This window comes from Pomacea canaliculata, linkage group LG11 (genome assembly GCF_003073045.1).
Source record: "Pomacea canaliculata isolate SZHN2017 linkage group LG11, ASM307304v1, whole genome shotgun sequence".
Lineage (NCBI taxonomy): Eukaryota > Metazoa > Mollusca > Gastropoda > Architaenioglossa > Ampullariidae > Pomacea > Pomacea canaliculata.
The window spans coordinates 23908287-23924095 of NC_037600.1; the positions used below are offsets into that span (position 1 = coordinate 23908287).

The 15809-nt window shown below is 39.3% G+C and overlaps 1 long non-coding RNA gene across 1 annotated transcript; it reads left to right on the top strand.

The window, feature by feature from the left end:
• Positions 1-1892: 1892 nt before the first annotated feature.
• On the top strand, positions 1893-3622 carry LOC112574850. The gene is made up of 3 exons (XR_003101497.1): positions 1893-2316; positions 2615-2964; positions 3539-3622. It is a non-coding gene; the product is annotated as an uncharacterized LOC112574850 (long non-coding RNA).
• Positions 3623-15809: the final 12187 nt, after the last annotated feature.

Sequence of the window (15809 nt, forward strand, 5' to 3'; positions counted from 1 at the left end):
TGACCTTTATTGTGTGTCACACATATATGACAGACATACAAACACGAACTGCTGCTGATTACAAACATTGTTATTGAAAAATAAATTTACAAACAAAATCTTGCAAACGATGTACACAATCAAGGGGCGCTACTCTGTGACCTGACCCGCGGCTCACTGTCGTCTGTCTTTGACTTGTTTGATGTCTGCGGCAGTTTGGCTTCTACCCGCGTGTGTAGGGAGGACAGAAGTGGTACTCAGTGTGTCTGACTGTGTGGGTATCGTATTTATACTTTCACCTCCTCAACACATTGTCCGTCACTGGGAGACTGAGACCTGCCGCAGTATTTACAAGGTTACACAGAAATATCTACAATGTCGGCGACACTCGCTTAGTTTTTACTTTGTTGTCTGACAAAACTAAAAGTGCGAGGAAGAAAATGTCATGAGGGTAAAAGTAAAGAACGAATTACGACGTCAACCAGACTTTAAAGTATTTGTATTGTGCAAAGATTGTATACAAACTTGTGACCCTACTTGACCTCGGAGTACGTTTCGACATGAACTCTGACCTCTTAAGGGTCATGAACTTTGTGGCTGCATCATGAACAGCAATTAAGCCATCAACTATGCATCGCTGAGGCTGGTTTCAATGTTCAGTCAGGTGTGTCGGACGTCGTGCTTAACGGTGATGATACTGACGATGTGAGCCTGAATGATGAAGTTCTACGAGATGATTGGGACAGAGTAACCTCTGACGTATCTGATTTCAACTTCGACAATTTCTTTACTTGCGACGAGAACTTGGAAACATGTGTTGTACTTTCTCTTGATGAATTATGTGAGGAAACTGCGGCTGTGACACTCAGCGGTGATGGAGTTAATGTCGACTCCGGAAGTGACGACAACGACTATTGAGAATCAACAGGTCAACCACCAACAAGTGTCCGAAGCCTTAACAGCGCTGGTCACGTGAGGGAAGTTGGCCTTCAGGCCCCTGGAGGCAGCGACACGTTGGGACACGTACCACTTGCGGAACACGTGATGTAAACACGAGCACAACTCACAGGACACGTGATGTAAACATCAGCACAACTCACAGGACACGTGATGTAAACACGAGCACAACTCACAGGACACGTGATGTAAACACCAGCACAACTCACAGGACAGGCCACCTTGGATGAGTTCCTCCCCACGGGGACATCAAGTCTTGTCTACACACGGCCACAACCTTGCTGCTCACCTGTTGAACTTTGACATCGTGACATGTTTACACAGGATTGTGACATGCGGGGTCTGTCATACTGTCTCCATGTCTGGGTGTCATCTGAAGTAAATAAAGTGTTTCCTCCATGTAACGTTTATTATGGCGGTCCCTTGAGAAACGTGAAATCGAGGTTTTACTGTAAATATTTTATGAAGATTTTGTACAATTTGTAACAGTAATGTCAGGTTAGTTTGTTTATTCACTCAGCTAAACTATTTTCTCAAAGTTAACAAAAGCTATTTTTTCCAGGTTGGTGTTAGATTGTGGAGTTGATAGTATTTATTGGTGAAGAGAATAAAGTTAGAAGAATTCATGCTTCACTGCGACATGTACAACTGTTAGTAGACAGTAGACCGTTAGTGACAGAGAGAGAGAGAATGTAGTAACTACTTTCACTTTTTGGTTTTGTTTCTTAGCATAGAAGTACGTTAGTAGGAAAAGACAGAAAAAGTTTTTACTGAATGTAACAAACCACTTGTAGTAAATAATGTAAATCACTCAATATACAGGGTTGGTCACAGCAGTTGATGTGACAGTTTATTGTAATAGTAAGATGAGCTCAAGTTTCCAACATTTGTTTGTTGTAGGTTCTGTGGTCCGGCGACAACAGTGAGTGTGCCATGCACATGTCCTCCACGTGTGAGTGTCAAGACCCTGGGTCAGGCCGTGTGGTGGACAGGAGAGTGCTATACTGCTGTAATCACACTCTTCCCGGAGCAAGTTCACCTGCTACATACGGCGCCTCGCAAACTCTTTGTCACCGGACCGCCCGGTACAGGTAAAACTGTGGTGCTGGTATTGAAAGGTGAAGAATGGTTGCGATGTGGCGAAGACGTCTACCTTGTGAGTACGTGGTTAGGGGGTCGTGCCTCATCCCTTTTGATGAATCATTTGTTGGCTACCTACGTGTCCACACAAAAGTCAGCAGGTAAACCAGCTGGTCAGCTTCGCCTCCTCCACTATGATTTTAGTGGAGTAAAGATGTAGAGAAGGCTGGAAGAGTTGTCGGAGGCGGCAAGAGGAGACAAATTGTACGTCATCGCTGATGAAGCGGGGCCCGATTCATGGTAAGTCGTTACCCGTATAACTGTGCGATCAATATCACAATTTCTCCATTATATATTTATATTACTGTTATCCTGACTGTTTGTTTCCCAATTCATTGTTGTCGTAACGTTTTAGTAAGGAGCTGCTTGCAAGCATGCTTGAACTTGTAAGTGTGACCACGCCGCACTGCTCTTCTCTTCCTTTTTCAGAAGACGGAATGACATTCAAGTAAAATGCGACCGTTTTAATTAAGGTTTAATAGCATATTAGTGACAGAGGAATTGAAGCCTGGATACATCATCTGTAATTGTGTTTCAGGTATTTTGAGGATTTCTGTGCTGAACTGCTGAACCGAGTACCTCAACTACGACTTTGGGCAGCAAGTTGTTTCGCTCGACAGGCACCTGCCGATTGGATGGTAGAACACTTAACCAGACCCCTCCGCTCTCCTCCGACCGTCGTCAGGGAAGTTCAGAAGGATAGAATGTTCACTAGACGTCTTGTCCAGCAGTACAGTGAGCGTGGTGTGCCCGACCATACAGAAGGCCCGCCAGTCAAAGAATTGTATCATAGACGTACAGATCACTCAGGTCACCGTCCAGTTGACTGCATCACGTGCGGTAATGAGGTGGCCAGCGTCTTAAAACAACTCGATGTTAACGTTCGGGGTAAAAATGGACATTATTTAGTATATATTCTGATTTTGCTCTGGTACAAATAAAAAAAAATATGCATGTTAGCCCTTGAGGTCAGCGTTTTAATACAACGCGTCCTTTTAGAATATATGTTTGTATTTTCGACTATTCGAATTTTCTTGCGTATAATACTAATGAAGATAAGAATAGGGATTGAAAGGGCATTTTACTTCCTTTGCAGTGGATCAATGAATATTAGAAACAGCAAGACACACACACACACAGAACACCTGATAAATACGGGACACAGAGCAGAGTATGTCACAGAAAAACTGACAGAGGCCCTTTTGGCAGAAATAAACAAAACAGAAAAAACTGTGGGTATCAAACAAAGCATGGGCACATATTAAGACCAAGAAAGATGAGTTAAGAAAGTCACCAACACAATCGATCATAAGCCCAGATCAACAGTAGAAAGGAGTCGTAAGGTATGAGCACAAAATACTGAGAGAATTCTAAATGTAGCCAGTTCCATTCCCTTACATAATACAAATATCAAAGTGTCTTTAGCTGACATTTCACGTTCTTACATTTTCAATGTGAACAGGTAACATCACGGCAGAGCACCACCAGACCTGCAGTGGAGAGACGTTCTGGTACTGTTGGGTGGCGTTAGACCGACTCGGGTATTTAACAGGGATGATCAAAAGGATATCCCAGTGCGGCGTTGATGAAGATGAAGACATCAGAGATATGAGCCACGGCCCGCATGACGTGGTGTGGTCACATGGCATCTTGTTCAAGGTTTGGAGAGAAAAGTCATCGTCTGTGTGTTGTCTGTGTTGATCTCAACGTGCACTTACTCTATGTCCCGGTTACATCACAACTGTTGTTGTCTCGCTGACTAATCAATGAAACTGAATTTAATTAGCCTCACTGCTGATTTCATCTCTTTCACATAGGAAGTCTTTGTTAATTTTTTTCCCTCACTGTATCACGAATCGCGTTGCTTAATGTAATGACTCTAAGGTATTTCTATTTTTGGCAACACGAGGACCATTTCTTTTCACTTGACACAACGACAAGTATCACATAAAAAGTCGCATGGAGAAATTAGGATGTATGGAATGAAAACTCATTGCAGACTGATGATACTTTATACAATAAGCATGAAATTTACTGATGTGTAAAGATCAATGAAATATTGTATATAATTTTAGGCTATAGAAGCTATTGAAATATCTGTGTGAACATGAACAGTGCATTTACCATATCAAGTATTGATAATTTGTATCTCTTTGAGTGTCAAACACCAGAAGTGGTTCATAGCACAATGAAATTTTCTGTGTAAATCGGGTAGCTGTGTATATGGAATTATTTCACGCAGTTAACTCTGGTCGGAGAACAATTAGCTTTTGTCACAACGATAAACAAAAACAGAACAATTGGTGTTTCTCAGGATGCTTGAAGTAGCGAACAGGAAAATAGCTTGACTGTTAAATGTTACTCGTTTGTAATACGCTTGAACATTGATTTATGGTGCTTTCTTATACTAATAAAAAAGACTATTTGCCGGATGTAAATACAACAGTATTTTTTTTAAGTCAGCTATAAGTATATTTTTTATATAAACGTATATATATTTTTTTGCCCCTTTGTACTTAAAAACTACTACATGTAAAACAATACGTTCGAAGGTCACTTTGTTGTCAACTTGTTCTATATACGTTTTGTTTGCGCACCGTGGTGTGTGTGTGCTGTGTTATGTTTATTTTTTGCGTGTTTGAAAAGTAATTGAGTATGTGTGTTTAACTAAGGATAGAAAATTTCCTTTCACGTAAAAAAAAAAAAAAAAGGTTAAAATTTGCCTGACTTTCCTTTCTAACTTCTCTTTTAGTGGAGCTTTCTTAAAACTTCACGTAGAGATTCCTTTTCTGCATGATGGTTAGAAAAATCACTCTACGTGTAGCAAACCATTCCTTCAGAGTACAGCCTGCACATTGGCAATTCTTCGATGTTTGTTTTTTATCATTCCTGCTTGTTTACAAATGTTCATCTGCACTGGAGAAAAAAAAAAATTTCAGCCTTAGTATAGATCCATGTCATTTACATGGGACACGAAGTAGGCAACATTCTTGTCTGAGACGACGGTCGATACGTGTATAATTGACCATTTCAATTAAATTAACGACACCTATGTAATGTGAGTGTCGGTGGCGCAACGGTTAGCGGCCTGGTCACAATACAGTGAAGGTTGGCTGCCCTGAGTTCATTTTCTCTCTCGGGCACGCTTCGTTCTGTTCTCTGCACGTGTACATCTGTTTACAGGGCTGGCTTGCTGTGCACGTGAACTATAGCCTCAGTTCGTGCTGACACGGCGTAAAACTGCATTCCCCCCCCCCCACGCACCATGATAAGTCTAGGCTTTGGAGTTCTCTGACCCACTGATCGCAGGGAGATAATGGCGGGTGAGACGATTCTCTGCCCGCTTGTACCGTTTCCAAAGGGGATACTATGTAGTCGCCGACGCAACGACCTTACCTCAACAGTTAAGATCTGTTACCTAGTTACCCGTTTATGACTATTCTCCTCCTTTTGGTAAACCAATGTAACAGCACTTCTTCTTCTGCCTCCTACAGGAGCAGCCGAAGTTCTACACTAACAAAATCATGGTGACCCTCCAAGACTTCACTTTTAACTGAGTCTTAAGTCGCGCGGAACAGTTTTGGTGCTCGAGGCCAGAAAGTGACAGGGTAGTAGATTTTTGTTTGATCATTATACTGTTGATTGTGTGACTTTTCTTTAAACCTTAATGAATTTTTCCTTGTGTTATTAAACTATCAGATGCAAAATACGCCCCGTTTTTTATTACTGCTATGTTAATTCTGTGTTTGGAAAAAGTTAGAAATGTGACTTTAAATACGTTTTAATCGAGGTACCTACTGCGATCCGTACCCCCCGATTTCACTGCACAACAAAAACAAAATTCAAACGCTGTTTCGCTACTGTATTCCCTGCCATAACCATCGTGTGTTACCCTTTCCGCAGAAACCCGAGTCTTTATGTTTAACTTCTTTAAAGAACAATCCAAATATTAACGATCAAAAGATTTCTCAGCAAAAGAGAAAGGACGAAACAGACCGGTAGGCCATCGACGCTAACCTTTAACCCGCTTTCTCAAAATGGCCGCCACCGTAAGCTTTCACACTTCAAAGGTTTTATAACATACTCAGGTGTTAGACTAGAGGAAACAACTTGTGTATCAAAAGAAAGTTCAGAACTTCTACTTTTTAAAAATATGTCATTTGAAAAATCTCAATTTCCGACTTAAGACTCATTTCGTCGTGGAGGGTCACATATAGTCCTATTCATAGACATCATACCACACACACAGATACGAGGACACACAGAACACACAGTGCAAATGTTGTCTGCTAGCATACCTCGTGGAATGAACGAATTATGTAGTCCAGAAGCTCTCGCTTGCTGCGTGACAAAAGGCAAGTGGTCCTTGTTGCAAAAAGTTTACACCTGCAGGGAAAAAAATATTGTTTGCCAGATATAATGATGAAGATGACGCTGGGATGTCTTGTCAATGTTTTGTGCGTTTAAACCACTTTGTGCAAATTTTCACCCATTCCAAGTGAAGACTACCAAGAAAAACACTCTTAGTAAAATATTCTTCGTTGAGCCACTCTTGGCACATCAAATTAATGGTCGCCACTTTTTGCCGAAAATGTTAGTACTATTCTTTCCAAAGTCATCACACATCGTTTTAAAAGTAAGTTACAAAGATCACTTGTTCCCTTAATAATCCAAACAAATCACTTTTACACAAATATACATAGACTCCCAGTTTTCACGGTATACTTACCAACCAAGTGTCGCGGTGTTCTATGTTTCGTTCGTGCGCTGCTGCTGCTGTGGGTGGTTGTTTTGAGGCTTACTCACAAGCACGCTCGCACTCAACACACACTAACTCGTTCACTCGATCACCTGGACGAGGTGGTTGGAGCAACAAGCCCAACCTATCCATAGTGAACAAAAGGTATACACTTGTTAGACAACGCAAACGAAAGGCTTACAGTTCATAACACTCGTCAAGAAAAGAAACTATTTGATATTCCTCCAGTGTGCTCTTCCCCTAGCTCACCTGTCTCTCCGACTCCGGAAGTTTCCAACCGCTGCCAGGTAGACGGACCACTAAACAACGCCTACTAAAACAAACAAAAATAAAAAAAAAGGTTATCCCTAAAGCGTAAGGCACGCACATATGGTTACTTATTAAAGTGTCACGAGGACTGACAATTAATTGTGTAACTGTGTGGATTTAGATGGAAAACTAAATGGTTGACGTCCGTGTCTCGAATGCCAAGCAATGAAACTTGAAAGCAAATTTTAAATGTTCATCCAATCACAACAGAAGCTAAGCGTCAGATGTCTTATAGTCGCAAATTATATTATAGTGGTTGTTTTGTAATAAGTTTCTACATACGTAAAGCTGCATTCTAATCTTAACAACTTTGTTTCTTCTTTGTGTCAGCAGTTGCTGACTGCGGCATGAGGGTGACTTAAATGTTCACAGCATTTAGATCACGTGACCATTGATAATCTTGAAAGTCTTTAGGTCTCCCTCACTATGACGATGAGTTGAATGTTTACATTATTTAAAGCACTAGACTCTAATAATACTCTGAACTTCTTTACATCTCCATCACCATGAGGATCAGCTAAATGTTCAAGGCTTTTAGATCATGTGATTCTTGATGATCTTCTTGGCGTATCCCTTACCAGGAGTCACTTTAAGCTCCTGGGGTGGATTTCATGTTCCGCCTTACCAGCGAATAACTAGCTTACCAGCCCTTAAGCGCAAAAAGTGGCTCCCACGTCGAAATTATTAGCGAATAAGTCGGCCTTATCGCGGGGTAAGTTATGGTCAGGGGGGACCCTCCTTTACGCGGCTATTAGGCGCAGAAAAATGGCGGGTATAATAGATGTGCGCTTGATACGCAGGCGAAATCTTCGTCGAAATAGAATATTTAGGGACCGGAGCAACCCGTTAGATGTGTATGATGATGTGGACTTATACAGGAAATTTCGATTTCGTCGCATTGATATAATGTCTATTGTGGATGAGGTAGGAGGGGAATTAGAAATGTCCAATCGAGGGAGCAACGTTCTCCCCAGCATACAATTATGCGTCGCACTTCGCTTTTATGCGACAGGTTCGTTTCTAAGTGTGTGCGGCGATTTAGTCGGAATTTCCGAATCGACAGCATGTCGCATCGTGAGGAGAGTGACAAAAGCGCTGCTGCCACATGCTCCTCGATGGATCGGCCTTCCCGACCAGCGAGAGGCGGATCGTCAAAAAGGAAAATTCTATGCAAGCGGTGGATTCCCGAATGTTTTTGGATGCATAGACGGAACACACATCCGCATTCAAGCGCCCAGAAACAACGAGCACGAATTTGTAAATCGAAAAAATGTTCATTCACTGAATGTTCAGGTAATACTTTGTAACCAATAGCAGATTATTACTTTTTATTATTTCATATGACCAAACCGTTGGAAGTGCCATAAATTGTTTGCATGATGCTCTTCTCCGATGCCAAAATTACTATAAAAATACTACCTTTTATATTTTTCCACTAGACCAAGATTTTCTCTTTTGGACAATTATGCACATAATTGTTAATCACTTTAATATATGTTAAACATTTGCATGGAAGCCGAAAATAAACTGCTACAATACAATCCCATGATTGTAACGATTCGCGATTGAGACGAATCTAGTTAGATTCATTTTTATTTTTAACTTTCCCTGTGGTCAGGGAAGAGCAGTCGCGCGAGCGCTGACGTAGCTCTGCGTGACGATTCTTTTGCGTCATATAGTGAATTGAACGTAAAATGAACTCGAGCACAGTGTAACTAGGGGCGACGGTAGCTCATGCGAGAAGCCATGGAGTAACTCATTATGATTGGTTGAGAGAGTCTCAAGAAAGACAGTTGGATGTCGTCCTATGTTACCCCTGGTCGCTAGAGGTGCCTGATTGGTCAGGAAAGGGAGAAAGGACGATGTTAACTAGGTGATTCCAACGGTTCTCGGGAGAAAGAATGAATCGATTACGACAAGCAGCTTGGTGTGTACAGAGCTCCTGTGGGAGTGTACAGTATATGGTTAACTGCCAGCAACGGTCGCCCGACGTGCGTCCAGTGCGAGTATTATTCGTGTGAAGTATTACCCAGTGTGGTACAGGAATCATCCAGCGGAATATAATATCTTCGCCGATAGGATTTTATCTTTTATCTTCACGACTGCGTGAAGCAATTCAGCGGACTTTCACAGTTAACTTCGCATTTAACTTCACGAACTGCGTGAAGAAATTCAGAGGATTAGCCTGGCTGGTCAGTGATTGTCAGCGGCCAACCGTCTGAAAACGTTGGAAGAGGTTGACACTCAGGAGGGAGGTAGCGTTATTTTATTTTGTTTCATCCTCATCTCATCGTTAGTTAATTTCATAAACATTAAATGTGTTAATCGTTGGCCGGACCTTTTTGTTGAAAAAGGTGAAAGAGTGCGGCGAGCGTGGTTTACATGCAGATGTTTACACGCGCTCGCAAACACATTCAACACACTCTTTCGTTAAAAACGTTACAATGATGTTAGGACTTAAACACACTTTCATAACATTAACCCAAACTTTCTTATCCTCACTGTTAATAAGCGTCATTTGCTTTATATTTCTGGGACCTCATTTCAAAGAATTTTTTTGTTTGTTCAACAACATATCATGTGTTGCTGCATTGATAATCCATATACTCAAAACTTAACAATGATCATGCTATATATATTTGAACAGGTTATCTGCGATGCAGATCTTATGTTTATCGGTTGTGCTGGCAAAGTGGCGAGGACGTGTTCATGATGCTCGCATCCTTCGCTAGTCTAGGGTGTTATACAATGTTTGAAGGCAACCCGGTAGATAACCACTGGATGGGGTCATGTCATCTCTATGGGAGACAGTGGCTACATGATCCGAGAAATGGTTGATGACAACCATTTCATCATCTGCAACTTTGCCCGATTAGTATAGTACAATGCAGCCCCACATAAGATGTACACGCTCTACAGTGGAAAGAGCAATTGGTATGTGGAGTTTACCATTCATGTGGCACAAGTGTTGTCGTTGGTCACATTGATTATCCATATTTTTCAGTCAGTAAACATGAAACAAAAATTTTTTACTTTGTCTGTATCAGGAGTCACATTACAACACTGATAGTTTTTATGGAAATAACATTGGTTTGATTGAAACCTGTTAATATGTAAGATACATGCTGTTTGTGAATAAGGACAATGCCAGTCATATGTTTAGCTAGTAGTACTGTAAATCCTTGTAAGCGCAGTTATGAGATGTATTTTGATATGCATTACATTCTAGCAGATTAAATTGTACGTGAGTGTTTGTATTTTATTTTTCTTCTTTTCAGGCATAGGCTAAGAAGATGAATTGTCTTCGACTGGTCTGCGAGGTAAGAACCAGATCGGGCTGCGAAAATTATTGTGTTTGCTTCATACTATCCCAACGATGCCTGATCTCTCAATTTGGGAGAGCCAGACGATGACAACGACGATGATGATCATGATGATAATGATGAGCACAAACAATGTGAGTATATGAAAAATCAATATAAATAACAATGTTCCAGTGCGTGATTGGCTCCCACTGAAAGGCGCGTGTTGGCAGAAGGCCAGGCTGTGGAACGCAATTAGTAAAATAGATTTTTCTTGTAAATATCTCATAGTATATTTATACTTTCTGTACGCATTGAAACTATTTTGATAACAAAGTTAGTATATCAACATTAGACATGTCACAGTTTAGATGTGGACCCATGCACATGTGTACAAGCAAGCCACGCTCTAGGAACCATTTATAATATATTTTTAAAACATGTCTGCTGTAAATGTTATTTGTCTGGTACAGTTCTGTAGTACCAGAACTATGACTGTTGAAACAGTTAAATTTTCAGTCTTATGACACTTAATAGCTATTCATTTCATACTATCTTTAGAAAGCAGCGAACACGAAAGCAAATACTTCTTGTATTATAGTAGAATAGAGGTGCAGTTCCTCTTGAATGGCTCTTTTTAAATCAATGAAGGTTTACATTATAAATCAATTTTGAAGAATTTTTTTTTAACAAACTTAGTCACATCAACACAAACGATGATCACAATGTGCGTGGGGCCCCATTTACACATGCTTCTGTCAGTTTCACTAGTGTCACGAAACACGTAACTCTAGTTTATTATTTTTATTTTTTATCAAATTCAATAGATTTTCATTTATATAATCTTTTTAGAAAAGTTGCTAATCTTATTTAGAAATATCTGGAAGGTGCATTGTACTCAAAGTGTGTGAGTACATCAACACAAAGATTGTCACAATTTAGATATGTAGCCCAATGTTTGTGTTGCACCCAGGTCAAGCTGCTAGAAACCAGTTTATCATTCACTTTGAATATGTTAATTTTATGCTTTCTATACAGTTTCATAGTGTAAGACATAACAAAGTTTTATATTTCCATTTTTATCAAATTCAAAAGATTTTCATTTTATATAATCTTTTAGAAAGTTGCTAATCTTAATTTAGAATATGTTTGTGGAAGGTGCAGTTGTACTCAAAAGTGTGTGGAGTCTATAATGAAGTCATTGTGAAGAATAAATACCTCAGCATCAGACAACAGTCTCAGTTGTAGGGGCACAAGTATGTATTGTATCAGTCCAAATTGCAGAGAGAAAATTTTGTAACGTATCCTCAGAAAATAATACTTTTTTAACCGTTTTAATACTGAGGATTAGTTTGTTGCTTTAAACACATCATGACTAATCTTCAGTGCATCACCTTAGTCCTCTATCAGCAGTATATGTTACTGTGGTGTCATGTGTTGATGCATGTTTCAATGGTGGCACTGACATAGGTGTATGCAAGATTATGCATGCATACAAGCATTTAGACTTGGAATGTGTACCGAGACCATCCCACCCACCCAACCCCCCCCCAAAAAAAAAAAAACAAACAACCGCAAGAAAAACCAGTACAAGTTAAAATTACATGTTTAAGACAAGGGGTGCAAACATGCATTCTTAAGATTATACATAATTTTTAAGATACAACACAGAGAACTGCAGAACAATTAATGCACTTTTAATAAATTTCACAAACTTTTCTTATACAAATGTGACACACTTGGTCTGTTTTGTGGGCTGCTCGACTGTTATTGCAGTTTGCTTCTTTAACACTTCAATTCTTATATTGTTGAGCTCAATGTCAGATTTGTATTTCTCAACTGCAAAATTGTTTCGGTGAATATGTGAGCGGAAGTACTCAGCTTCTAGAGATTGCGAAGCGGTCTTTCTTTAATCCTTGCCTATTTTTACCTGTAGACACATAAAATACTTATTATGTAGATATCTATAACAACAGGGAGACATTTGACAGCCTAAATGTGAGTAAGGATGAGAATTGTTATTTTTCATTCAAGCATCACCTACAAATGTTGTGGACAATTTGTACTCTTGCTGTCAGTATTGTCACAAACTGATTTTATACGAATGTAGGTTTCTTAGTTATAACTATTTCATAAAGTTAATAAGAACAAACATTTACTTGTGTGTTGCATTTCCTCTGACCGACCAGCAGGAACATGTGTAACTGACGGCATGTCTGTAACAAACATCCATATTGTTTCATGTATACAGTAATGACAAAGTGTGCAAGACAGGTATAATAGGAACATGACATGGGTATTAGTCTTATTAATCTCCTGAGAAGGACAAAATTATTTTTTCAAAGTGTCATCAACCCAAAAGCATAAAATATCTCATATGGTAACAATATAGTACTATTCCTCCCAGACAGTCATGTGCAGTAATCATGATGTATATCTTTGTTTTGGTATTTAATTTACAGTTAAGAATACAAGCACAATTTTATTTTCTGTGCAAAATTTTTACACACCTTTTGGTCCGACACGTCTACTGAGATAACCACATCCAAAGGTGTCAATGGTGGTGATATATCTGAACAAGAATCAGATGATATAAGACTTTTACAAAAAGAAATGTCTTTACACTAGACTGCATAAATATTGTTCTTATGATAAATTCACTGAATGGACTATTAATGTAAAGACAGGCACAGCAAAATGTTTCTAATTAAGCCAGCTGTATGACAACTGTATACTAACTGTACACTAACACTAGATTTAATAACATTTAGACATTAAATTCACTCTCAGATGATTCCAGTGATTGATAAATCCTTTTCTTTTCGGTCGAATGACATGTTTCCATACAGCACCTTCCCTAGTCATCTTCCCCTCCTTCAAAAATTAAAGGCAAAAGCATATTGACCTTCTGATGAAAATTGATTCGAACTGCATGCACCATTAGTTGACACTGAAGCAAAGCTGCAGAAAAAGAGGAGTTACATACTTCAGAAATTCATACCCTAAGGAAACTTCCACTGCACTTTTGAATACCCTTAAAACATTTTCGAGTTACATTTTTTAACTCTTTTTATACTTGACATACTTCAGAAAAATGGGGTGACAGAATATTAATGAACTGAAAAGAGATATCTACAAATATAAAAGATCTTTTGGTATCAAAGTGAGCTCATTATCTTACTTACGGAATAAAATGGCATTCAGGCTCTTTATGCCAAACCACAATGTATGGCTACATATTGGAAAATCAGGAAACCTACAGTAAATGTTCTACATGTACATTAAAGCATTTTCACTCAATAATTTGCAATACACTCATAGTTCAGTCTCGGTTGTTAATGCTTATTAAACCATACCTGGGTTCACTGCAGATGCCGTACGAACAATGAGGTCGGTGTCTTCAACTGAAAAAATAAAAGATTAAATATTTAAGATGAAATATTATTTTAAAACAAAGTTAAAGTAACAAAGATAAATGAATTAAATGTTGACTATGCCTCTAGGGTCAACTGAATAAATAAAACATGTTTTGCTGATTGACATTTGTTGAAAATACAAAACTACAAGCTTACCATCAACGCCAGTAGTGAGGGCTGTGTCCTCCCCCAAAATGTCATAAATGATGGAGTCATACTCCCCACTCTTCACAGCACCGCCACCAGTTGCTCTTTGGTTGTCCCGGCGGCGCTGTGACTCTGATTTTAGTGCACCCCATTTCTCCCTAACATTTTGGGCCGTCCGGACTTCAACACCACCCACTGCTGTAACTTTTTTGGCGACGGTGGCCCATATAGCCTTTTTTTTTGGCGTTAGTGATGTCATTGGATAGCCCACACATAAGTGTACATTTTTCATGTCTCACCTAATGCAGAAGACATTTACATATTGAAAATGAATGTGAACATTACATTTCATTTACACACCTCATCGAGCCACCTACTCACCAACACATACAGAAAGGCAAAGATCGTGACATTACCCCTTCATACCTTCAAGATGAATTTGCAACTAACTCTAAAATACTAACAATATCATATATGACATAGGAAAAAAGAAAATAATAGGTACTACTGCAACACAATTATTAAGTTTGTATCAAATATTTTAAAAAGGAAATTATTAAAAATTCACTCGATCACATGTCTGATTAAGCTATATAATACTACAATGATACAACTACAATAATAAAACTACAAACCTCCTCTAATAAAGTCCACACTTCCCTGCTGGACCAGTTTGCTCGTCTCTGGCGTTTTGATGGGGTTGGCTCCATACTATCTATAAGCTAATTCTTCCCGCAAAAAGGACCGTCTGCTTCGCTTATTCCGGAAGGCAGATTAACGTCTTCTGGTCATGCGCACAGTCCCTTGTTCGTTCTTACCACAAATCACAAACAATTGCCTTTAGGCTGTTCAAACAAAGACATAATTTCTCGGGCCAGTACGAATATTATCACACACATGCACTACATAAAGCCCTAGGGGTCACGGTCGCCTAAGTAGCAGAAATTAAAAATATAAGCACGTGAGCACCTGAGTTTTGACAAATGCATTACATATTGATATCTAGATTTAAAAGAAAAATATTCTCTTTCAGTTAGCAAACAGTTAAAGAAACTTCATCCCGGTCCTCCAATAAGTCTTGAATTCGTTGTAAAGAAAATTAAGAATAACACAGGAATTTGGTACCCATTGGAATCCGATCCACAGCTTCACCACGCAGGTGAGTAAAAGCTAAAATCTACAAAAGATAAGAGTTAGCGGATAACAACAAAGTTGCTCCAGGTACAGTAGCTTGATTGAAAGCACACGGCAGGTTACTTTTCATTGAAGAATTTAAAGTCCACACACCAGTTCACAGTTAGTAAAAAGCAAAGTTAATAAAAGTAGCTGCACAGTGTAGGTTACTTGTGTTAGCAGCTACATAAAGATAAGTACAAACCCCACAGTCGGTGTCGTCACTTAATCCCCAGACACTTCATCCCCGACACTTGTAATCCCCAAGCACTTAATCCCCGACACTTCATCCCCAGACACTTAATCCTTTATAAAGCATTATGTAATGCTTCTGTCAAAGCATTGAATTAGAATACGTCATCCCCACACTGTATAGAGCAATGTGTGATGTGTGATGTGTGATTTCTAATCACTGATTCTTGTATAAAGCATTGTTTAAATGCCTCTATAAAAGTGTTGAGTTAGTAAGATATTTTTATTCTTCGTTGAACGACAATTCTGTAAACTTGAAATATTATAACCGTAAGAGAAATGCCTCTGGAGTTCATAAAAAGTGGTAAAGGTAGATGTATACTAGTTCATGATGGATATGAATTGTGGCTCAAGAAGAAGGCGCTAAACGGAAAC